At 36.0% G+C, this 24,504-nt stretch overlaps 1 long non-coding RNA gene across 1 annotated transcript; it reads left to right on the top strand.

Moving 5' to 3' along the window:
• The first annotated feature begins 18,964 nt into the window (after window positions 1–18,964).
• LOC107058401 (uncharacterized) lies at window positions 18,965–20,364 on the top strand. The gene is made up of 3 exons (XR_001472008.1): window positions 18,965–18,991; window positions 20,089–20,211; window positions 20,317–20,364. It is a non-coding gene; the product is annotated as an uncharacterized lncRNA (long non-coding RNA).
• The last annotated feature ends 4,140 nt before the right edge of the window (window positions 20,365–24,504 follow it).

The raw sequence follows: 24,504 nt of genomic DNA, 5'->3' as shown, positions 1-24,504 counted from the left end.
CTCTTTTAATGGGTAAATTAATTTGAAATTCTATCAATTAATAGGGGTAAAATGGTTAACTCATTATGTCAATAGTTATTTTCTTAATAGGTGTGTCAAGTAAAAAATGGACAAGTAAATAGCACAACGGGAATATCAAATAAGGAAAAGACTCAATTATGTCATCAAACTTTGATAAAAGGGTTATCTATACCATCTGTTAAAATTTTGGCTCATCTATGTCATTTCTGTTTGAGAAAAGGATCATACATGTCATTATTTGTTAACGAAAAATGGTTCCGATTTTGCAAAATCATATCTACACGTGGTCAATTATCATTCGGTCACGTCATTAAATCAAATCATTTTTAAAAGGAAAGGGAATTAAAAATGCCATCATACTTTGAGAAAAGACTCATTCTAAGTTATCGTTATGAGTTTGGCTCATCTATTGTCATTTCAGTTAACAAATAATTGCATGGATGAGCGTTTTCTCAAAAAGAAATGACATAAATGAGCCAAACTTTTAATGGATGACATAGATGAACTTTTTCTCAAAATTTGATTTTTCCACATGCCATGTTTACAAGATTAAAGAACATTTTTTATTTTCTTAAACTCTGTATTAAGTCAAAATAGAACAAACAAATTAAAATAAAGGAGTAAATAATATATTTCACACTATTTATATTCATATGCAAAATAAAATTGTAAAATTTCATATTGGGCTTTATAATGAAAGAGACAAAACTCAAAACTAGACAAATAGTTCATGTTGGTGGTCCAATTGATAAAAAAATTGTGTCATAATTGGACAAAATTTGACTTTTCAACAATTGAAGTTGACAATACATCTTCATCTAGTTATCCACAAAAAGAAAAAAAAACCATTAGAACTGGAACATAATATATAATGTATGGAATCTAGGATGATAAATACAAAAGTAAAATAAAGGTCTAATCTTCTATTATTGAATAAATGATGGACAATTTCAAGAATTTTTTTCTTCATTCACCTAATTAATTTATGCAATTAATGCGATTTTGAATTTAGACATGAAAATTTAAATTTACATATATAAAAACTACCTAAAAAGTAATATATATATATATATATATATATATATATTGGTGCTTAATACATTTTACTTGATTGAAATGGTTCTTAATGTGTAACAAAAGATGTTCATTGTGGTCCTTAATATATTTCACTCAATTGAAATGATCCTTAATGTATAAAAAAAAAAGGTGTTCATTTTGGTCATTTACCCTAAACCTAACAGATTTATAAAAAAAAGAAGCTAAATTTAACTATGAACCTTTTGTGACTAACAAAGTTCACCATTGTTGTCGTCTTTGTTAGCTCAGAAGAAAGAACACCATAAAATCTAACACTATTTTTCTCTACTTTCTCCAACAAAATTTACTATGTTCTCATTTCCAAAATATGATTCCACCGATTTATGTTTTAAGCAAGAGAAAATATTAAATTTTATTAGAGAAAGTAGAGACAATGATGTTATATTTCATGAAGTTCTTTCATTGGAATTAATAAAAAAATAACAATGATCAATTTTGTCAACCACGTGGGGTCCACATTTAAATTTAACACATTGCCATCCCTACTCCACCCTGCCCCTCCCCCTCCCTGCACCGCCCATTGCCATCCCTACTCCTCTTCCTTCTTTTTCTTCCTCATCGTTTGTACCACCTCGAATTTGAGAAACTAGAAAAAAATTACAACTTACAAGACCTGGTGCAAGAAGCACGGAAGCCACCGACGGTCCGTGGTCTGACACACGGTCCGTAGGTGGAGTCCAACATTGAGCACCAAATATTTATGGTCTCTGATCCCACCCACGATCGACCAGTACGGTCCGTGGTTGGACCTACGGACCGTAGGTGAAGGTCAGCAGCCAGTTAGAGGGAAATTGTTGTTGGGTAAACTTCAAATGGTCATAACCCTTAGCAAAAAAAGAAATAAGGTGGCCCATGACCTACCAAATGATAGATAATTGAATCCTCTTTCCAACGTCACCAAGTTTGCTACAATCCCATCTCCGAGTAAAATGTTATGTTCGTTTTAGTGAAGCCCTGTCGGGGATATTTGACCGACGACCCCACCTACGGTTGATAGGTCAACCTACGGCTAGTAGGTCCCTCCATGGGTGGCCTTCGGCAGCTTTTAAGTTAGGGTCATTTAGGTCTTTTTCCCATGCGTTGGGCACTTAAACTTTGTCATTTTATGCCTAAACTACGTCTTTATACTCAGTCTAAGCCTAATAACTTAGTTAGACTTACCCAGAACCCTCATTCACGTAAAATCATCCAAACTTGGAGCAAAAAAAAGAGGAAAAGTCGACCAAAACTCCCAAGAACAAGCAACAGTGTTCTTCAAAGTTTCAGCCTCGAAATCGATGGATTTCTCCATATATTTCGTCACCAGGTATGTAGGATTTCACTAGTGGGTTCCTTTCATCCACTAGGTCCCTAGAATTCAGTCAGATTTTTGATTCTCTATATCATGTTTAGACCTAGGGTTTCTACAACCTTGCAGAATTGTCTTGAATTAGTTGTTATAGTATTCCTAATCAGATTATCATGTTTTCGTGAAATCGTTACTTAGTTCTTGCATGGAATTCAGAACCCTAGTTGTGTAGATTCTCTTAGTTCATGAATTGCACATGCTAGATCAGTTAAAGAGATATACATGCTCCAGTTACAAATGTTTCATTGTCAGGATTTAAATGTTGCATTCTTAGATTTTGCATGTCAGAACATTTAGCTATCCAGTATTTCAGTTATGTTGTTTATACACATTCCATTTGGGAGTAGGCTTAGACCGAGTTGAACTAAGGTTCAACGAACCCTCATAGTCCCAGAACTACGTGCATATGTTTATAAGTCCCCTATGTTGGGCATCAGATTTAGTGATCACGCCAGTCATGCCTTTATACCCCTGGCAAGGTATATTGGGTCCTCTCGATGGAGCGTATACATCGAATAGTCATGCCTTTATACCCCTGGCAAGGTATATTGGGTCCTTAAGTCCTCTCGATGGGGTGTATACATCGGACTCCACATTTTGGAATCCATGTTTAGCTCACGTGATTTTATGTCGGTTAATACTAGCTCCCATAGTCAGACTCCAGTGCATTCGACCAGGTTTTCAGTTATATTTCAGTATCCAGTCTTAGTATGTCATGTCCTAATTAGTACTTGGTCATTGCATTTAGCTCAGCCTTTAGTATATTCCAGCATTTACATTCAGTTTAGATTACGTTATTGCTGAGTATGCTTTGTTCAGTTATGTATTTTATTCAGCTATACTCTATATCATGCATGCTCAGTACATTCCAAGTACTAACGCATACTCTGCGCTACGTCCTTTCGTGATGTAGGTTCAGGTACTCAGCATCCAGATCATGCATAGATCGATTCCCAATCTCCAGTTCAACAGCTTTAGTGGTGAGTCCTCATACTTCGAGGACAATAGACATGCTTTACACTTTAGTCTTTTTTATTCAGTTTTCAATTTTGCTAGAGTTAGCTAGGGGCATGTCCCAACAATTCTAGTAAGTTAGAGGCTTTTTCTGACATAGTACTAGATTCAAATTTAGTTTTGAGTTTGCTCTTCCCGTTGTTATTAAACTCATAGTAATTTATATATTCAGATTAATATTGGGTATTCCTCACTTTCAGTTAATTATGGTTTTAAGCTTCCACATAGTATATTTTATTCAATAACCTTTTTGTATGCTTATGATATGCCAGCTCAGGGTTAGCTTGGGGTCACTCGTGATCATAGGTCTCGTGTTTACGTCTAGGAGGTAACCTCGGGGCATGACATTGTCTTTCCTTTTTCTTTCTATATCGCTTTCTTCTTCTTCTTCTTTGTTGTTTTTTTCTTTTTTTATGTGATGTTCAGCAAACGTGAATCGTTTCAAGTGAATTATATATCAAAAGACTCAAAACATCGAGATAATTTCATATCTAAATTTTGGTACTATTTAGAGGTGATTTCGAGTTGATCGAGATTGAATAGTCAAGGTATACTTCATGTATAGTCAATGTATACTTCATATATAATTATGCTATATTTATTTTTTGGAGTATATCTCCATGTATAAATATGCTATATTAAATAGTTAGTACTCATTATATACTTTATATGACTTTTAACAAAATATATTATATATATAGTCAATGTATAGTTTCAATGATTTTTTAATTTTATGACTATATTTATTGTAAAATAATTACTAATTTATTATATATAATTGAAACTATTCCTAAAATATAAGACCAAAATAAAACATTATTACTCTTAAATTAAGTGTCGTTTTAGTTATTTTCTCAGAAAGTTTCACCTAAAGACAAACAAATTAACTCATATCCTACTAACACTCTTCAGTTACTTCATGCCAAAAATATTTGAAGAAGAAAATTCCGCCATTGGAGGGTTAAGCTCACGATTGTTTCCTTCTTTGTTAAGCTATTTTGCTTCATCAACCTCCGATTTCGATTGCAGATTCCTACCTGTTGCTGAATTTGATGGATTCCAGTAAGTTTTTTTTACTCATCGGCATTACTTGTTTATCTGTTGAACGTTGCTCTATTTTTGAAAAAATGAAATAACTAAGCACATTTGAGATGTGGATGAAGTTTTGAAGTTTTTTTCCGGTGAATTTATCAACGGGAGGATGTTATTTTAGTTTTCATTCTGTTTAGAGTTAACAAACGGGGATGAAAACAAGATTATTTTTTTCTATTTGTTTTTGTTTCCTCAATTATGTTTTGATGAAACTAGGGTTAGGGTTTTATTGTGTGTGTTTGTGTGGAGGAATGCATGCTTTTGCTAATAGATTTTATATATGAGAGAGTTTGGCCATGAAAATTGAGAGGATTTGAAAAAAAAAGGTACTTTTTTCTCTTCAAATAACTCGCAAAAACACAAAAACAACTCAAATTTATATTCACAACCAAACACAACTCCAAGTTTCAATTGAACATTGGAGTTCTGTTTGGTTGTGAATATAAATTGGAGTTGTTTTTGTGATTGATTTGGAGTGAAAAAAGTGAAAACATTTTTTTTGGAAGTTATTTGTAGAGGATCATATAACTAGTGGAATGAGTGATGCATATCAGTTTTTTGGAAGTTATTTCTCCCCTTTCCTTTTACTTTTGGGTGCTTTTTCTTGAGGAAATGAGTATTAGAATGCCGAAAATTTGATACATATGAATGTTGCCTGTGACTAGTTGTCAGAATGGATAAGGGTGATGTAGAGATGGTGAATGCTGAAGAGAATGTCCCTGCTAGTGATGTCCTTGTGTCCAATGAGTCACCGATCAAGTACGAAAATGGTGTTAAGACTGGCAAAAGCAATGCTGAGGACAAGACACATGATCAGAGTGATTTAAAAGGAGAGGACTTGAAGAATGCTAGAAGTGAGCCAGAGGACCAACTCAACTCTAAGAGTCAGCCAGAGGCACACGACAATGTAGTGATGGAGAACAAAACACCTACTATTGATGCTGGAACAGATGATATGGTAAGTGGCTATTTGAAGGTGACTGATGACGAAGTACAAAAGATTGATGAAGGAGAAGTGAATGAAGCTGATCAGAGTGAGAAAATGATCTATGAGGTCAATCAGAATGGTAATGATTTGATGATCGCTACACAAGAGGACCCTCAGATAAAGACAAATGCTACAATGATTACCAATGATGGTGATGCTAGGTCGGATGAGTTTCCGAAAGTGAAAATCGAAGTTACTGATTTTTCTATTGGATAAATGCCAAAACCAACTAGTCCAATGTTTCTGATCAATCGTTCAACTGCAAATGCAGGACAACATAGTGGGGAAGCATCTGAGAATCAAGCTGATGGTGAAGATGATGAAGGATCCCCTAAGGATCAAGCTGCATTTATAGGACAACTAGGCACCTTTTACCGGGAGAAGGCGATGGAATTTAAACAGCCTAGGTTTTATGGTCATCAGCTTAATTACCTAAAGTAAGTATCATGGTTTTATCATTGAGCCCTTTTATTTTCATCTTGTTCCTGGTACATATTAGATCTCGTCATATTCTTCGTGCTAGGTTATGGATATCTGTGATCAGATTAGATGGCTATGATTGGGTAAACCTTTTATTCTGCAATTGTATTTGATCAGTTCTCATTTATAGATTTTACTTTTTTAATTGATTCAAAAGCTGCAGAGGATATTAGTCACTTCCCCAAAATGTCCTCAGCTAATCAGAAGCAATTGATCAACAGTCAAGTGGAATTATTTCTGGATTAACCATGATTTTATGTAGTCATTTTTTTAAAGGCTTTTTGTTGCTTGTTCACACAGCTATGTGTAAAGCATCCCTGGAGGGCTATGTTTCCCTTTCCAAATATCACAGTGTGAACCTCGAGTTCTTAGAGAGGGTATTCTTAATTTATTTTTAAGAAATAAGCAATGTAGCTATGTACTCCATAGTATAATTAAAAAAATTCAATTGGTGGTTGTGTATTTTCTTCTGTTACTAGGTTGATTAATTAATGATGCAATATGGTATGAGTCTGAGATGATTCAAGTTGTGGCGGAAAGTGGGAGAGTCCTTTAATCCCCCCAAGTGAGCATTTAGTTGGGCCTGTTTATTTCTATTTTTTTGGCAACTTATTATGATCTCCTTTACTCGTCAAACATCAACTTCCCCAATATATACTATGTAAGGGAGATGTTGTCCATCATTGTTTTACTGATGATGTGCCAAGGTTTTGAAGTTTTTTTTTGTTGACTGCATATTAATATTTTGGATGTGAAATGTTACGATATATTTTGGGTACATGTGGGAGGAATAAGCTGCTTGGTTGGTATAACAGTATATCAGAAGGTGGTAGAAGAACAATTGTTCATCAACTGTATAAAACCTTAATAACTATTCCCGTTGTTTTAATTTGTTTGTCTGATTTTGACTTGACTTAGAGTTTAAGAAAGTAAATAATTTTTTTGAATCTTGTAGCCTTGGATCAAAATAACACTTGGTCCAGTTATTTTACTTAAAATTATAACAATTTTTTCAAAATACAAAATTATATGAATTAGGGAGAAACTCCATGAAAGCAAAATTAATGATTCATATAAATAGCTTAGTGGGAAATGTCCCGAAGAAATCCAACGACTTACATAATCTTGTTATATAGAAAAGAGAAACTATTGCCTTTCTCTGATGAATCATATAGTTTTACGATTTCATCGACTAAAAGGGTTATCAATTGAATGGTAGTTACCGTAAAGATATGGCACTTGGACGCCACTCAACCCCAGCTCATAAGCGGTGGTTTGTCCATGTCCATATAAAGAGTCCAATTTCTCATCGCTGGGATTTCTTAACATCCCCTCTTACGCCCAGACCTCAACTAGAGCGTGAACCGTTATAAATGGGGACCCAACATCGGTGAATAACAAACTGAGATGAGTCTGACTCTAATACCATATAAACATATGACACCTGAGTCTACCTCAACACCAAAAGCTAGCTCATGAGGGGAGGTTTGTCAAAGTCCATATAAGTAGTCAAATTTCTCATTCCTCTTCCGATGAGGGACTTTTTAACAATTGCAATTGAAACGATCGAATAGGAAATGTGAGTTATTGTATGCTCTAAGGTTGAAAATATCATAAAAAATCTTTTAAAAAGTAGTGTCCCTTAATTACATAATTCTAAATGGAAATCGGGAATTGAATTCATTATAAGATCTTTTTATCCGTTTTAGAAGATGGTATACTACCACTCGGACTCGAGCCGATATGCATTAGCACTGCTTCCTAAGAGTAGTGTGTTTACCAATTTCACCATAGTGGTCTGTCTAGAACTCATAATAGCATATGAATAAGCAATTGTCGAGATTGAGTAAGCTATTTTAGTTTATTAATGATTATAGTTAATCGAAAGGGTAGACATTTAGAGTTAGGTTCATCGATTTACTGAGTTTTAATTATTGAATTAATATAAAACTCTGTGTGGTTTTTCCCTTCCTTGAGTTAGGAAGGTTTCCACGATATCTTGGTGTTACTATTACTAACATAAGTATCTTGTGTGTGTTATTCAAAAAATGGGTTCTTGAATACTGGGTAAGGTTTCTTCATTTGGTAACTATGTATGCTCGAGTCACACTTTTTCCTTCACCCAATAGCACAGAAAAGTCCTTAAACACTATAGAAAGGAGGTTCCCATATGCAAGTTGATGTGAACCTGGTTGAGGATCAACTTTTCTAGCCATGTGTTTAATCATTAGGGATGGCCAATCTATGGGCTCCATGTTCTCCAAAGCATGTGTAATTCCCAGATCACGAAAACAAGCATCATGGTATCTATGTCCCCTAGGTAAAATTTCCTTATGAACAATTTCAAACAACAGATTATGAAAAGGAGACATTTCACCATTTAATACCTTCTTAGCCCTAGTGGAGACTCTTACCTAGGAGAACTTAGAGGTAAGAAGACAGTTCTCATCAGTCAGCCAAACATACTCAGCACGCCCATTAGTAGGGATCTTAAGTATTTCCCCAAGCCTAATATGGTCGAAACCAATTCCACCCCATTAACAGTAGAGGTTATAACATTCCCTTCCAAAACAGAGAGATTTGTAGAAAATTCGACCAGTTCCTTTTCAAATACCAATAGTTTAGTATCAAGAAACAAATCCCCCTACCCCTGAAAGTTCAATAACTCAAACACTCCTTTTACTGCATCTATTGATAGGATCTCAGTATGAAAATTCCTACCCCTAAGCACAGGCTTGGTACAAAAATACTTCTCCTTACCAATTTCTAGATATTTCAGCATATTTTTACTGGGTTTTTGGGAGGTGGGGTTTTAGGCGAATGATATAGATGTGGAGATTTCCTCTGATTCAGAATCAAACATTACTGGAGATGAGGTCGGTGGAATAGGAGACTTACCAACATGGCGATGTTTGGTGCTTGATTCCATGGCCTCTTTTAGTTGGGACTGACTGGCACTGCGAGTGAAGGGCACGCGTAGCGAGGTCTTCTTCATAGTGACGTGTTTGCATGGACGACGGGGTTTTTGAGGATGCAAAACACTGAGGGGAACATCATCAATATCCTGTACTTGAAGGGGAGTGGGTGATGGAGAGGGAACAGTGGTGGTGGTGGGAATGGGAGTTTCGATTGGGGGAAGAGATGGGGAAAGAATGGGGTGAGGGTTTGGAATTTCTAAAGATGGAGGCGATGGAGAGGGTGTGAACGGGTCGTCGGATGTAAAAGCCATTAAAGGAGATGGTGGACGAGTGGGTGATGGATCTTTGGGTAAAGAGCTGAGGGATGTGTATGTGGAGTGGTTTTCTTCCCCCTACGAATGTACATTGGGGGATGTTGGGGCTGATGAGAGCGCCGTAGAGGCGGACGAGCTTTCGTCGTCGGAGTATGCAACAAAAAGGTTAGCCATCGGAGTGTTCAAAAATTTCTTGGAGGTATTTTGTGTCTTGTTTTCTGTAATTAGTGTAGGGATGATGAATGTGTAATGAAGACTTAGTGGGTGAGGATCTTGGAAAGGGAAGGGTAATGATGATGGCCTGACATAGATGAAAGGGGTGATTGACGGTTGGCTTTTTAGGGGTGACGTATGGGAAAGAGTAAGAAAATGAATTTCCTTTTTAAGGTGGATTTCCTGTGTAAAGTTGCCAGGATGGAGGGATATTAAAGATAAAGGTGAACCAGGTTCCTTATGCTTCAAACTAACGACAGGGTCATGTTTACATGTGAAATGTATGGAGACATAATGGAGTGGAGTGCATACCTGATGTCCTATGAACCTGGTTCAGACCGTGTGAGTGGTCCTTCACCAAAGTTATAAGAAACTAAGGGTAATATCATTAGACCTGATCAACATGTTGCGTCTGCTGAAAAGTATACCTGAAACAAGGTACGAAGAGGAGTTAAGGAAGGGCAGATACTTAATTTATTTCGCACACATTATGATCTGATTGAAAGGAGTGGGGAAGATATAAATATTAGGCCTGAAATATTAGCCCTAGAGCAAGTCGGTTCTTCTGAAAAGGTTCTCTTCCAAGTGCCTTAGTGAAAATGTCAGCAATCTGGTCCTTAGTTTTGAATAATGTTATCACTATGAGGCCTTTTTCAACATTGTCCCTAAGGAAGTGATGTTGTATGTCTAAATGTTTGGTGCGTTTATGCTGAAACGATTTCTTTGCTATGTTGACAACACTTGTTTTATCACACATGATGGGCAGACAACCTACTTTGATTCCAAAATCTTCTAGTTGTTGTTTGATCCATAGTAAATGGGTGCAACATGAAGCAGCTGCAACGTATTCAGCCTCAGCCGTTGAAAGTGCAACTGAGTTTTGCTTTTTGGTTGCCCATGAAACAAGACAAGGTCCTCAAAAATGTGCCAGATGTGCGTTTTCTATCAACCAGGTAGCCAGCATAGTCGGCATCAGCAAAACCTACTAGATCAAAGGAAGCACCTAAGGGATACCACAACACTAAGTCCACAGTTCCTTTGAGATATCGAAGTATTCTTTTGACAGCCTTTAGATGGGATTCTTTGGGACATGATTGAAATCTGGCATATAGCCCAACACTAAACACAATATCGGGTCTGCTGGCAGTTAGATACAAAAGAGATCCAATCATCCCTCTATATTGTGTATCGTTTGCCTGAGAACCAGTTTCATCCTTGTCAAGCTTAGTTGTAGTAACGATAGGGGTATTAATTGGCTTAGCTTCATACATCTCAAACTTATTTAGTAATTCCTCGATGTACTTTTGTTGATGGATTGATGTACACAATGAAGACTGCTTGATTTGGAGACCTAGGAAGAAAGTTAGTTCACCCATCATACTCATCTCAAATTCAATGCTCATTAACTTTGCAAACTCATCTCCAAGTGAGGCATCAGTTCCCCTAAATATGATGTCATCGACATAAATTTGAATGATGAGTAGATCTTGACCTTGCTTCCGAAGAAATAATGTATTGTCTATTTTTCCGCGTGAGTATCCATGTGTGAGAACGAACGTGGATAAGCGATCTTACCAAGCTCGTGGAGCTTCTTTCATCTCATATAATGCTTTGTCTAGTTTATAGATGAACTCATGGTGATTCGAGTTCTCAAAGACAGGGGGTTGCTTCACATATACTTCCTCTTGAATAAATCCATTTAGAAAGGCACTTTTTACATCCATCTGATATAGTTTGAACTCCATGTGAGCCGCAAAACCAATTAACATACTTATTGCTTCCATTCTTGCTACAGGTGCAAAAGTTTCATCATAATCGATCCCTTCTTCTTGATTGTATCCTTGTACAACTAGTCTAGCCTTATTTTGTGTAACTTGTCCTTGATCATCTAGCCTATTCCGGAATACCCATCTAGTACCTATCACAGATTGATTATTGGGCCTTGGGAGCCGGTTCCAAACCTTACTTCGTTCAAATTGAATTAGTTCCTCCTACATGGCGATAATCCATTCTGGGTCTGCTAGTGCTTCCTTAATATTTTTTTGTTCAACTAAGGACACATATGCGGAGAAGGCACATGTATTCCTAAGTTTTGATCGAGTGTGAATTCGTGAGTCCAAAGGAATGGGGATGTTTTGTATGGGATGAGAGCTTTGATGTTTCCAACTACTTGGTTGAGCACCCTATGTGACGTCCGTTGTTGATTGACCTGGTTCTTCAACGACTCTGTCTCCTGATGTGTCATCATTTTCATGAGTAGCTGGACTTAGTGTGTCAATGTTCCTCAGTTTCATCCTCGTCTGATTGAATTTCCTCGAGTAACTTTGGTGGATTCATACCCAAATCCTCGAGATGGTCTACCATGCCTTTAAGAGTTTGGTTTTGTCCTTCATCAAAGATGACATGCATACTTTCTTCTACTCGATTTGTTCTCTTCTTAACTATGTTATATGCGTTACTTTGTGTTGAATATCCAAGAAACACTTCTTCATCACTTTTGGCATCAAATTTACCCAACATGTCCTTCCCATTGTTATGCACATAGCAGGTACACCCAAAATGTCGAAGGTGTGCGAGATTCAGGTTTCTTCCTTTCAACAGTTCATAAGGAGTTTTATTCAGAATTGACCTTATCATGCATCTATTAATAAGATAACATGAGGTATTAATAGCCTCAACCCAGTAGGATTTTGGTAGATTGCTTGATATCCGCATGGTTCTAGCAATGTCTTCTAATGTTCTATTCTTTTGTTCGACTACACCATTTTGTTGTGGAGTTCTTGGTGCAGAGAAATTGTGATCAACCCCATTGATAGTGCAGAAGTTTAGGAATTTTGAGTTTTCAAACTCTAAACCATGATCTGATTTGATGCTGATGACTTCACTGTTGAATTTCTTTTGAACCAGTTTCACAAAGATTTCAAACATATCGTATGCCTCATCTTTTGTTGCCAGGAATATGGTCCATGTAAATCTAGAGTAGTCATATACAATTACAAATATGTACCTTTTGCCTCCTCTACTTAGCATACATATTGGTCCACATAAATCCATGTGGAGCAGTTCCAGAGGTTTTGTTTTGCTAACTACTCCCTTTGGTTTGAAAGATGATTTTATTTGTTTTCCTTGAGCGCATGCACTACAAATTTGTTCACTATTCAGCTTCTTCTCAGGTAGTCCTCTAACCAGGTCCTCTACTATTAATTTGTTAATTGTAGAAAAACTAATATGCCCCAACCTCTTGTGCCATAGAAGAGAATTTTCAGTGATGGCACTGAGGTAGGTGAGTGAATATTTTGAACTCATTATCTCTGTTTTGTATACATTCTTGTGACTTTTTCCAAGGAGATCCAATTCCTTTGTGGTTGAGTTTACCAATTTGCATTCATCAGTAGTAAATATTACTTTATTTCCTTTGTCACACATTTGAGATATACTTAGCAGGTTGTGTTGTAATCCATTCACATAGTATACATTATCAATTGCTTGTTTGAGGTTGATCCCCACCTTTCTGATTCATTGTATTTCTCCAGTTTTTCCTTTCCCAAAGGCTACGTTTCCACCCTTAAAATCTATTAATGAGAGGAAGTTGCTTCTATCTCCAGTCATATGCCAGGAACATGCGCTGTCCAGGTACCAGTGGCTTGGCTTTCCTCCCGCTGAATCCTGCAATTATTAGACAGGGTTAGTTTGGGGTACCCAAATCCAGTTACGTCCCTATTTGTTAGAGAAGGGATGAATAAGATTTCTTTTAACCCATAATGGAAGGGTTTTAGGTGTGGGAACTAGCTTTGTGTTGTTGCCTTTCAGTAATTTCTGTGTTTTTTTATACGAAGGCAAAGTTGTTTTTACGTGCAGTTCTCTTTTTATTGCATGCATAACTCTTATGTCTTGTAAGTCCACAGTGGGAACACATACAATTTATGTTGGGATTCTTTGCTTCATGAAAGCCTATTCCATGTCTTGTTGTAGATTGACTCTTTTGGATCCTATCGAGAAGTATGGAGGATCTGGTCTATCTCATGTTGTGCTCTCCTTCCATTTTTGTCATGTGAAGTTTCTTCTAGAGATCTTCATTTTTTACAGTTATGGAGTTAAGTTCTTTATTCAATTCTTTTACCTCATTTTGCAGAAGACAGTTTTGTTGTTCTAGGTTCATATTTTCTTCTCTCAAAGATGCATAGTCTTCCATTAATAGGTCCTTTTCAGAACAGTTTGATTGATATGCATTTATGAGAGTATGGAATAAAGATTCAAGTTTTCTTTTTGAGTAGGATTCAAGATGTTCTTTAATGTGAAGTAGACTAACTTGATCTTGCTTTTCCTCCTCTTCTTCCTCTGAGTCTGATCCAGCCATTAGTGCCAGAATTGTCTCCTGTGTCTGACAACTATTTTCCGCTTCACCTGGTTCAGTTATGGCTACTAGTGCAAGAAAGTCATATTTATCAGTTTGCTCTATTGCAAGTAGGGATTGATTTTCAGTTTCTTCACCTTCGGATTCATCTTCTGACATGCCTCCCCGTTAGGAATTACTTCTCCTAAAGAGTAAATCTCATTGATGATTACAGTGAACCTGGTATGCATATCTTGAATCGTTTCTCTTTCCATCATTCTGAACAATTCATATTGTCTGTTCAAGTTATTGATTTTAGATTTCTTGACCTTAGTTGTTCCTTTGTGTGCGGTCTGCAGAGTTTCCCAAATTGACTTTGCGTCTTGACATGATTAAATCCTATTGTACTCATCTGGTCTTATGCCACAGATTAAGATCTTTTTAGACTTGGTATTATTTTGGATAGCGAGTTTGTCTGTGGCATCCCATTCTTTTCTTTCCTTCGGTATTATCGTGACTCCATCGTCTCCTTTCTTCATGGGTATTGTAGGACCATCCAGCACTACGCTCCAAAGATCGGGTTTTTGCATATCAAATGATCCATTATACGGTTTTTCCACCATCCATAGTATTTTCCATTAAACAATGGTGGTCAAGTTTGAGAAGCTCCTTCTTGTGGGGTAGGTGGTGCTGCCATTGATTCTTTTCAAGATGTGAATCTTTTAACGAAAAGACCTTACTCTGATACCAAATGAAGAAACCTTACCAAGTATTCAAGAACCAGTTTCTTGAATAACACACACAAGATACTTACGTTAGTAATAGTAACACCAAGATATCGTGGAAACCTTCCTAACTCAAGGAAGGCAAAAACCACACAGAGTTTTATATTAATTTAACAATTACAACTCCGTAAATCAATGAACCTAAATCTAAACGTCTACCCTTTTGATTATCTATAATCAAAACCACCCTCACTCTCCAAGAAGTCAAACTATCTTCTTGGTTACAAAAACTCTTAATCTCTCAACTAACTCTACCCCTTAACTAGAAGTCAAAACCCACTTCTCGTTTACAATTCTCACACAGTCTCAAGACTCTCACAAACACTGATCCAAGAACAGATCAATGCGACTCAACTATTTGAAAGTAATTCTAACTCTAGAATTCTCTCGCTTCTACCTCTCGAGCACTTTGGTCTTCGCTATGAATTTTCTCTCTCTCTTTCTCGCTCTCTCTTTTTCTGGATTATGCTAAGATGACTTCTTCTGTCCTTGTTGTTGTCCTTTTATAGATTCTGAACTTTGTTTGAATCCGACCTGTATAATGAGAGAAGTCCTCATTGTGCTAGGAAACAATTTTAATTAATTCTTTTAATTGCAATACCTTTTCCTTTTACAACTCGACTTATCACATCTCCTTATTTATGCAGGACTTCTTTCGCTGATGATTTTCCCTTTTCGACCCAACTTTCTTTTAAGCGCGAGAACTCTTCCTTTTTTATTTCAGTCTTATTTATGCAGGGTGAACCTGGTTCACTATGTTGATTATCAAAACTTTATTAGACTTATCAAAATGGATCAAAAACAATAAAAAGTTATCCAAATAGGAATTTTAGGTTGAAGGTTCATCATTTTAGATTTGAGTTTAGATAAACCAAAGATGCGTAGAATGTACCAAAATGTCCTTTAATCTTGTGGTGTTGAACATGTCATGTGAGTTGTCACACGTTGAAATTAAGAATTGCCAAAAAAGGAAAGAGGCATTCTTTTCTTTGAACTTGGTAACTTTGGAAAGAGGCATTCTTTTTATAGCAGGGAGAGTATTCAAACTACTAAAATTGAAAATACGAAGAAAACATGAAATGCTTTTGCAATAATCTATATCTATATCTATATATATATATATATGTTACCTTAAAAGCTTGAACTCCTAACTTGAATGTTAAATTACTATAATATCCCTAACTTAGGTTGCGACCTTTTTCGATGAGTTGTGACTTTTTCGATAAGTTATGACTGTCTTCGAAGGGTTGTGATTTTTCAATGAGTTGTAACTTTTCCAAAGAGTTGTGACTTTTTCAATAAGTTGTGACTTTTCCAAAGAGTTGTGACTTTTCCAATAAGTTGTGACTTTTCCAAAGGGTTGTGACTTCTCGAAAAGGTCATGACTTTTTAGATAAGACACAAAAAACATTTGTGTATACTAGCCTTTGTTGATTATAAATAGAGGGGATTCCTCTCATTTTTCAACCACAATTTTTTAATCTTCTACTCTTCTTCTTGCATTTTATAATTTTTTGTGTGATTTATTGTCGTTGAGTGAGTTCGAAGTTTAGCGGAATATGAGGTACCACTTATCTAATGAAGTAAGTCGTTCTATCCTAAGAGGGTATATTTCATAACCTCGAGTACTTGAGGAAAATATTTTTGATGATAGAATAATGTATGCTCCAATATACATTAGTATGTAATGTTCCAATATATGAAGTTAACATGATGTAGTATAAATTCATTTGTTTTTGTCAACAATTTCTCTTGAGATGTAGATATATGCTTCTGAATATTTTTTCCAAAATATAGAGAATCGTCACGATTTATTTTTGATGCTTAAGACAAAAGAATGATTTTATTTATCAATGCTACTTATGTGATTTAAACTCTCATAAAGTTTTCTTCAAAATAGTTAATACTATATAAACATTGCCTTTTTGTTTTACTTCTTTACTATTTCATAATATTTCAATATTTTAGACGCAAAAAAGTTTATATGACTTGTAATAACGCCAGTTGAAGTTTGCATTAGTTTAATTTTTATTATTTATTTAATATTTAATTTTATGAGATAAATATTTTCATTAATGCAGATATATATTTATATTTGGGTAGGTATTTGTATATAAATTAGAGTATTATATATGTCACAAATGTATTATCAAGTTAATAAGATCTTCTAACTTCAAAATATATTATTTTAAAATGTTCCGAGTTTTTTTAAAGAAAACTCACAACAACTGCGAAAATATGTGAATATATAAAATGTAGTTGTTCTCTTCACATGTTCATTTGATATCTAAACAATTTAACGTGGAATACACATGCAAAGCACATCTGGTTAGATGACAAGAAAAATACAAAACAAATATTGTCTATAAGGTAATATTAGTGAGATATGACTAATTACATAATTGAACCTCATCAAATTGAAATAAATATATACATAATTGCATTTAACTAATAAACATTGACCATCTTCGTAGATTTGCATCAATAAGAGATATATATGACGATTCACGTTGAACATTCACAAAAAAATCTGCAATATTATTTTTTGCTGAGCTTATTATTCAAATCTTCGCTTAAATAAGAAATATTATTTACTATAACATATATATTTGGAATTGATAATCATGTGCCACACATGTGTCAAAAAACTAGTAACAACATATATTCCAACATCAAAGCTATAAGCAAAACTGTTCAGAGTCTTACCTGTGTTGACACGACATGGGTGTGGGATCCGTGTCCAATTTGGTCAACCAATTTTGGTGCTTTGACCAAAATCGATGGGGGTAAGTGTGGACAGTTTTAATGATTGTCTGTAATCAATACAAAAGCTAAGGTGAAATTGAAGAAGATGAAATACCTTTTATATAGAAATTTCTATGTCACTCCTTTTCCGTTAATCTCCTTCCTGGATTCTCCTCAAGTTCCCTTATAATATCTCATAATTTAGGTTTTCTAACTCTTCTTTTAGATATTTTAATTATTTAAGGTGAATCCCTACACCTGTATCCCTACATGGATCCATATCCCGGAATCGTAAAAATTAGATCATGAAGGATCCAACATCTGGATCCACCATATTGGACACCTTCACCGAGTCCGAGCAACTCTGGCTATAAGTGCTAAGAAACATACACTGCATTAACAACAAACAACAACATACCCAAGGAATGTTGCATCTTTCTTTTTATTAGGTCTTGGTCAAATATAGAGGACCAGGGATCTTATACACATATCTGAGTGGTGGTAATTGGTTCTGGAGTTAAGCACGCAGGTACTTGAAGCCTAAAATATTTACAGATTCTTCTAAATAGAAAGTCTAGACTTTATGAGATACTGGAAGGATGCTTCCTTATGCTAGATTTTCTCAATGTGAAATGGGGTTGTGATGAGCAAACTATATTTTGATGCTCAAATAAGATAAGAATTTACAGGAATGATAATCAACTGAATATATAATTCAATACCAATGCCTTTTATCTACTATTATACGAATTTCTCTAAATGCTTTTTTTGGGGATCTGATAATCTTGTTTCTCAGGACTTGCACTACTGTTTTTTGGATATTCCGTAGCTTCTATGAGAAGGTAATAACCTGAAGTTCTCTTCCCTTGATAGTTATAGGCATATTTTGACTTTTGTCCACCATGCTGCTAATATTTGGTATAAGGTGAATTATGTCGCCTTGTTAGTGGGTAGGTGGTTTGCGATGTTATCTTTTATGTGGGTTGTATGGAAGGAGAAGGATAGAGTGCTTGAAGGGATAGAAATTGAGTTTGTAAATGTAAGGATTAGCCTTTTTATCTCTAGTTTCTCTTTTGGTGCACCTATGAGGTCCCTGCTTGTATCGATAATTGAATGTCTTTTGTAGAGGACCATATTTTTGTATAGGTTCTCTATATCTTCGTATACGGCTTGTATACAAGATTTTCCTCAATCATTAACAATTTATTTAACCTTATCAAAAAAATTGGTGGGTGCTTTGTGAAGTATCAAGTTAGAAAACTTATATTAACAGCCCATCTTTCGTAGCCTATAAAGTCAGTTGAATAGTTTGCTTCTTTTCATTTTCGTGGTTCTGTTTTTCTTCTTCTTTCCATCGTTGATTGTGCAATTGGTTATATGATTGTAAGATGGCAGCTGGACATTCTAGCTCACTTCTACTGGAAAGTTTCCATATTTGAATTGCCAAACTTATATAGTGATTTTGAATAGAATTTGTTCTAAAAAATTATTTGTCTCTTACTTTTTGTTTCTGTATATTCTATTATCTCATGATTTCTCTGTATGTTAGTTACTTCTACCATATGAAAGGCATAGGACACAAAATAGAGAGCTTCAAATTCCTATTGCTCTTCTGCCTGTTTCTTTGGGTGTTGACAATGAGGTAACACTGTGTTTACTTTGTTGTTATGTGATGTATCTTCACATATGATGTGTGTTGTACACCTTTTAATTGATATATGGGGAAGCCTATTACCCTAAGTAGTTGAATCATCGACGTATTTTAAATTTGATCAAGTTCTCAAAGTTGATCATGGAGATCCTTCTTTTGTTGACTTCGACGGAAATCAGTATGGCCTTACTTTGGGATAAGGGCCACTAGGGAAAGACTTGTTTTAAGTAAGGAGTAACTCGATTTTAGATTGGACATATATGGTTGTGCCCATGTGTAGCTAAAGTTTCTATTTGTTATTGTAAACAATGTATAACTAATTTTTTTAAAAAAAAAAGTAACTCCAACATGCTTATGGTCGACTATTTTGAAGGAAATGAACAATAGTTGCTTTGAAGGCATAGCTAACTCAAGCACTTTTGCTTTCTTTTGGTGTAAGCTTTAAAGAGGAATTTGTAAATTAAGCATAATCAATACTTAGTCTCTTACAATACCTATAGGAATTAGATAGGGATTTTTTTTTTCTCAATTGTACTTACTACAACACTTACTTAGTACTAGCTTTGTAAGACAATTACCTTTCTCTAAAAAGAACGTGTAGCTAATAAAGAAAAGTGAATTCATTGTTCAACCATATATCAAGGGCTTGATTCCCCCTGCCAGAGTCATCCATCAAGATAGTCCACCTAGTTATGTAAAACATTATCAACTACATGAGTGATAAAAATCCAGCCTAGCTTGGTACCACCATCTTGCCATATGGTGATGGGACAGTAATATATTAAAGTCCTTGACAAAAGTGAGGTTGAACTAGAAGGAGTTTACTTGTAGAGGGAGTTGGTGGGTGCACACCTCATAGCTGTCTCTTTGCAGTTCAATACTCCTGCAGTCGCATTGCTGTCAAAGACCTCAATCTCCCAGTCTGAGCCTCAAGTGAAGTGTCTGAAGGGTTGTCAGATTGGACCATCATATTTATGTAGAAGAAAGCTTTTGATGAACTTTATTGTTCTGATTTGATTATTTACTGAAGTTGGGCATTTTGTTTTGCATATATATACAAATATGAACTATTTAAATTAATTCTACAGGGAAGTGGTTACCAAATTTCTGCATCAGGAAGGGCAATATGAGATTCAGCTGCTCGTTGTAGGCTAGGCTGGCAGGAGCAACACCTTCTTGGTTATGGTGAGGTTGCTGAGCCAATTGTAAAGGTCTGCTGTTGAATCCTTGTAGAGGTCATTAAGCATTGATTTTCTTAAGTTTGATCCTTTATATTGCCATGTACAAGTAATTTTGGTGTTTTTCATCTTTTATAGGACAGGAGTGCCAACAATACGCCAAAGCGTGCGAAGAGCCTACAAACTAGTGGTAAGATTGTTCGTCAATTCTTTGCCAACTTGACTTCTTCATATCTCTCTGTCATGGAGCTGTTTTCTCCTCACCATTTCCCAATATGAAGTCTGGCACTCTCCAAAACATTGGCCTTTATTGACTGTTAGTTAACACTGTAACTATATCAGGATCATCATCCGAGAACTTTAGTTTTTGCTTTAACTCATACTCTATCAAAAAGGATTAGTGACCGCAACATAACTTCTTGTTGTATTCAGGTTTTCTTAAGCACCATAGAGAACTCTCTTGTTCACCACGAGTCTAAAGGGCATAGAAACGATTTTCCTTAGGAGCATAGGGACCTGCACAACTAGTAGTAGCTTGCTTGCCCACTTTTCCTTTAGCCGTAAGCATCGGACAATCCCTCATTTTATGACAACTTTTACCACAACCGAAACAACAATTTGTGCCGGTTAGGCACCTACCCTCGTGCTTCCTTCCACATTTAGTGCAATTACACCTTGGCAATGAAGATCCACTACCATTTACTCCTTGAGGCTTAGGGTTAGACACCCTATCTTTGTTGAACTTAGGAGGAGCAATGGAGGAAGCATGACCGGAAAATTTTTGTCGAAATCTAGGACGACCTTGTCCATCAGACCTTGCATTAGGGAAATTTCCATATCTGGTCTTAGCCCTTTTTACATCTCTAGACCTTTCCTTGTGTTTTTCCTCCTCAATTTGTTGTGCATGAACCATGAGATGAGATATGTCCATGTCATTAATGAGCATAGCAGTGCGGCACTCTTTAACCACCATTTCGGACACACCCGAAACAAACTTTCTCATCTTAGCCCTTGAATTGGCAACCATGGATGGAGCATACATAGACAATTGAGTGAACTTTAGAGCATATTCCCTCACACTCATACTTCCTTGTCGAAGGTTAATGAACTCAAGCACCTTGGCTTCCCTAATCTCAAGGGGAAAGAACCTATCAAGAAAAGTGGCCTTAAACTTTTCCCAATCAAGAGGACCCGCATCTTCCGGTCTCTCTTCCTTCCATTGGTTATACCATATTTGAACCACACCTTTTAGTTGATAAGCGGCGAACTCCACCTTTTCCGCCACCGTAACTCCCATGATCATCAAAATTTTATAGACCTCATCAATAAATTCTTGAGGATCTTTCTCAACTTTAGAACCATGAAACTCCAGAGGATTCATCCTTGTAAAGTCCCTTACTCTTGAAGCTGTCGTACCCACATTTGGGTTCATGAGAACCACTACCTCCCTATTAGCTTGGGCCGTTATGGCTTTAGCCAATACTTGAAATGTAGCCCTAAACTCTGCATTAGATACTTGCTCGGCCAAAGGATCGACCGGAAATTGAGGTGCTTGGGGAGGAGCTTCTTGTTCCGCATTCTCCCTTGCATTCCTTCTAGTATAGGATCTTCGTGAAGCCATTCTTGAAGAACATAGGATAAGGATTAGGAGAGAGACCTTATAGAGTTGAACTCTATCGCACGACTTAAGAGTAATGAAAGAAGTGGAGTTTCCTAATCATCATTTAGCCTCTCATTCACAAATATGGCACGCTTCACACTTATGAACAAGTCTCTACTAGACCTTGACTTATGATACATCCTAGAACCATTTTAAACCTTATGCTGTGATTACCAAGTTTGTCATGACCCAGGGGTACCCCCTAGATGCAACATGGTGTATAGAACCCCGAAGGACTTCATACAAGGCATTTAGTTCTCATAACATTAGAAATAAAACAATAGTCCAAGCCCAAAACATTTTATAAAAGCAAAGGGGAAGTCTAATACACTTGTCTCATCATATCCATCTAATACAATAGAATGAGATTGGGCCTAGCCCATACATCATTTTCAAAAGAGAAATACAAGAAAGAAACTATAACAATGAAAGTCCGTCCTCAAAGCTTCAGGACTCACCAAAAGCTCGGAAGTATATCAACTCACCCACTAGCCACGAAATTGAGCACCCTGAATATCATACCCTACATTTGGGAAAAATGTATGCAAGAGTATGTGTTAGTACAAAACAATGTACCAAGTATGACTGCCATGCATAAAATATTTAAATCATGCTAAAAGGATCATTTCATTTCATGACATGCAATTGATCAAGCTAAACATGATAATAAAGAATGATAAAACATAAGTCATAAACTATGGTAAATGCAAGCTAACTTCATCTTTAAAACCTTTGAAATCAAATGCGATACTTCTTGAAGTAACCTTAATTCATTATTACTAGTGGGGAATTAGACTTAACCGACATAGAGACCATGTGAGCTATAACATGATCCCCCGGTGTCTCCCACACCGAAAAGAGTTGTTCTACTTGCCAAGGTATAACCATAAACTTCTAGATTAAGTGTATCCACTAGCTAATAAAACTGTCACGACCCAGGGGTACCCCCTAGACGTAACATGGCTTATAGAACCCCGAAGAACTCCATACAAGCCACTTAGTCTTCACAACATAAGCAATACAACAATAAGAGTAAAAACACATTTCAATGTCTAAAATTTTCATAAAAGAAAAGCGGAAGCCTAGACAATAAGTATCAGCAGCCATCTATTACAATGTTTGAAATGAAATAGGGAAATAGGGCCTAGCCCATACAACATGTCCAGAAATGAAAATACATGAACGAAACTACAACATGGGAAAAAAAGGCGTCCTCGAAACATGAGGATTCACCAACAAGCTCGGAAGATACTCAAGTCCAAGCTCTACCCACTAGAATGATCACCTCGAGAACCGGACCCTACACTTGGGAGAAGTGAAAGAAAAGTAGGCGTTAGTACAACAATGCACTAAGTATGATAGCCATGCATAAAACATTGAAAGCATACTAAAAGGGACATTTCATTTGAAAGTATGCAATTTATTAATTAAAACATGATTTAAGAGTTTAGAGAGCATAAGCCATAAAACATAGCCAACGTAGTCATCATCATCGTAAAAGCCTTTGGAAACTCATATACAAAGCTTATTGAGTAACCATAGTTCATCAATTAAATTCTTGTTCTTGATGTGGGAATAAGCCTTAACCGACACGAGACCATATGAGCTATACATGATCCCCCGGTGTTACCACATCGAAAATAGGTGTCCTACTTGCCTAAGGTAGAACCATAACTTTATCTTAGGTGGATCCACTAGCTAAATAACCTATGGGAGCACATACTTTATGGGATAAGGATATTGCTACTAGAAACCCGGACTCAACTTGCGTAGAAGGTCTCCATCTCATGAGATAAACTTGGGAACTCGAACTCAACTAGTGTAAAAGGATCCCATTTGGAAGCCTGACTCAACTTACGTAAAATCTTCCATCTCATATTCAATATCCATTCGGTGCTAAGCATTAATTCCCACTTAGTAATTATTAAGGCTTGACTTAACTCATATTCTTGGAAGAATGTCCTTGACAATCAATCCAAGCTTAATTTATAAGATAGCTCTTAGATCATGCGTGAGAATAACCTTTCACCGTCCATGTCTACATACAAGTCTTAGATTCAATTAGGTGAGAAATCCTTTTAACCTTAGAATTTTCATTACGCGAGAAAACCTTTCACATCATATCATATGCATGCATAGGTGTGTATATGAGAATATCCTTTCAACAACACAACAACATCATAATCATAGATAGTTCACTCTTAAAGTGTTTTTAAAGCACTTACATAGATTTCATAAAAACATGCATAATTGTCATACTTTACCCTTTCAAGGTTCAAAGTCCACTTTCAATCAATACATCTAGAATTCAATACACTAGACATGGATATCATCATAATTCAAGTAATTCTATCTCTACATGCATAATTTCATAACATTCTTCTTTCATCAACAAATACCCACATCACAAGATTACAATTGAGAAATATGGGGATTCATCATAAAAACCATAGGAAATCATCAATTCATGTTTAATATAACATTGTTCAATCATTAGGATCGATTTTGAAAGGAACCTATGACTTTGGAATCAAACCCTAACATTTAGGGATTTCTATCTTTGTAATTGAGATTTTGAAGGGACTCCATGGATGAAATCTATCCATGGATAAAAGCTACCATACCTTAATAACAAAGCCCAATGAATTTCATGTGAAGAACCTTAC

The sequence above is a fragment of the Solanum tuberosum genome, unplaced genomic scaffold (assembly GCF_000226075.1).
Source record: "Solanum tuberosum cultivar DM 1-3 516 R44 unplaced genomic scaffold, SolTub_3.0 scf00503, whole genome shotgun sequence".
Taxonomy (NCBI): domain Eukaryota; kingdom Viridiplantae; phylum Streptophyta; class Magnoliopsida; order Solanales; family Solanaceae; genus Solanum; species Solanum tuberosum.
This window is presented reverse-complemented; position numbering and strand designations above follow the sequence as displayed.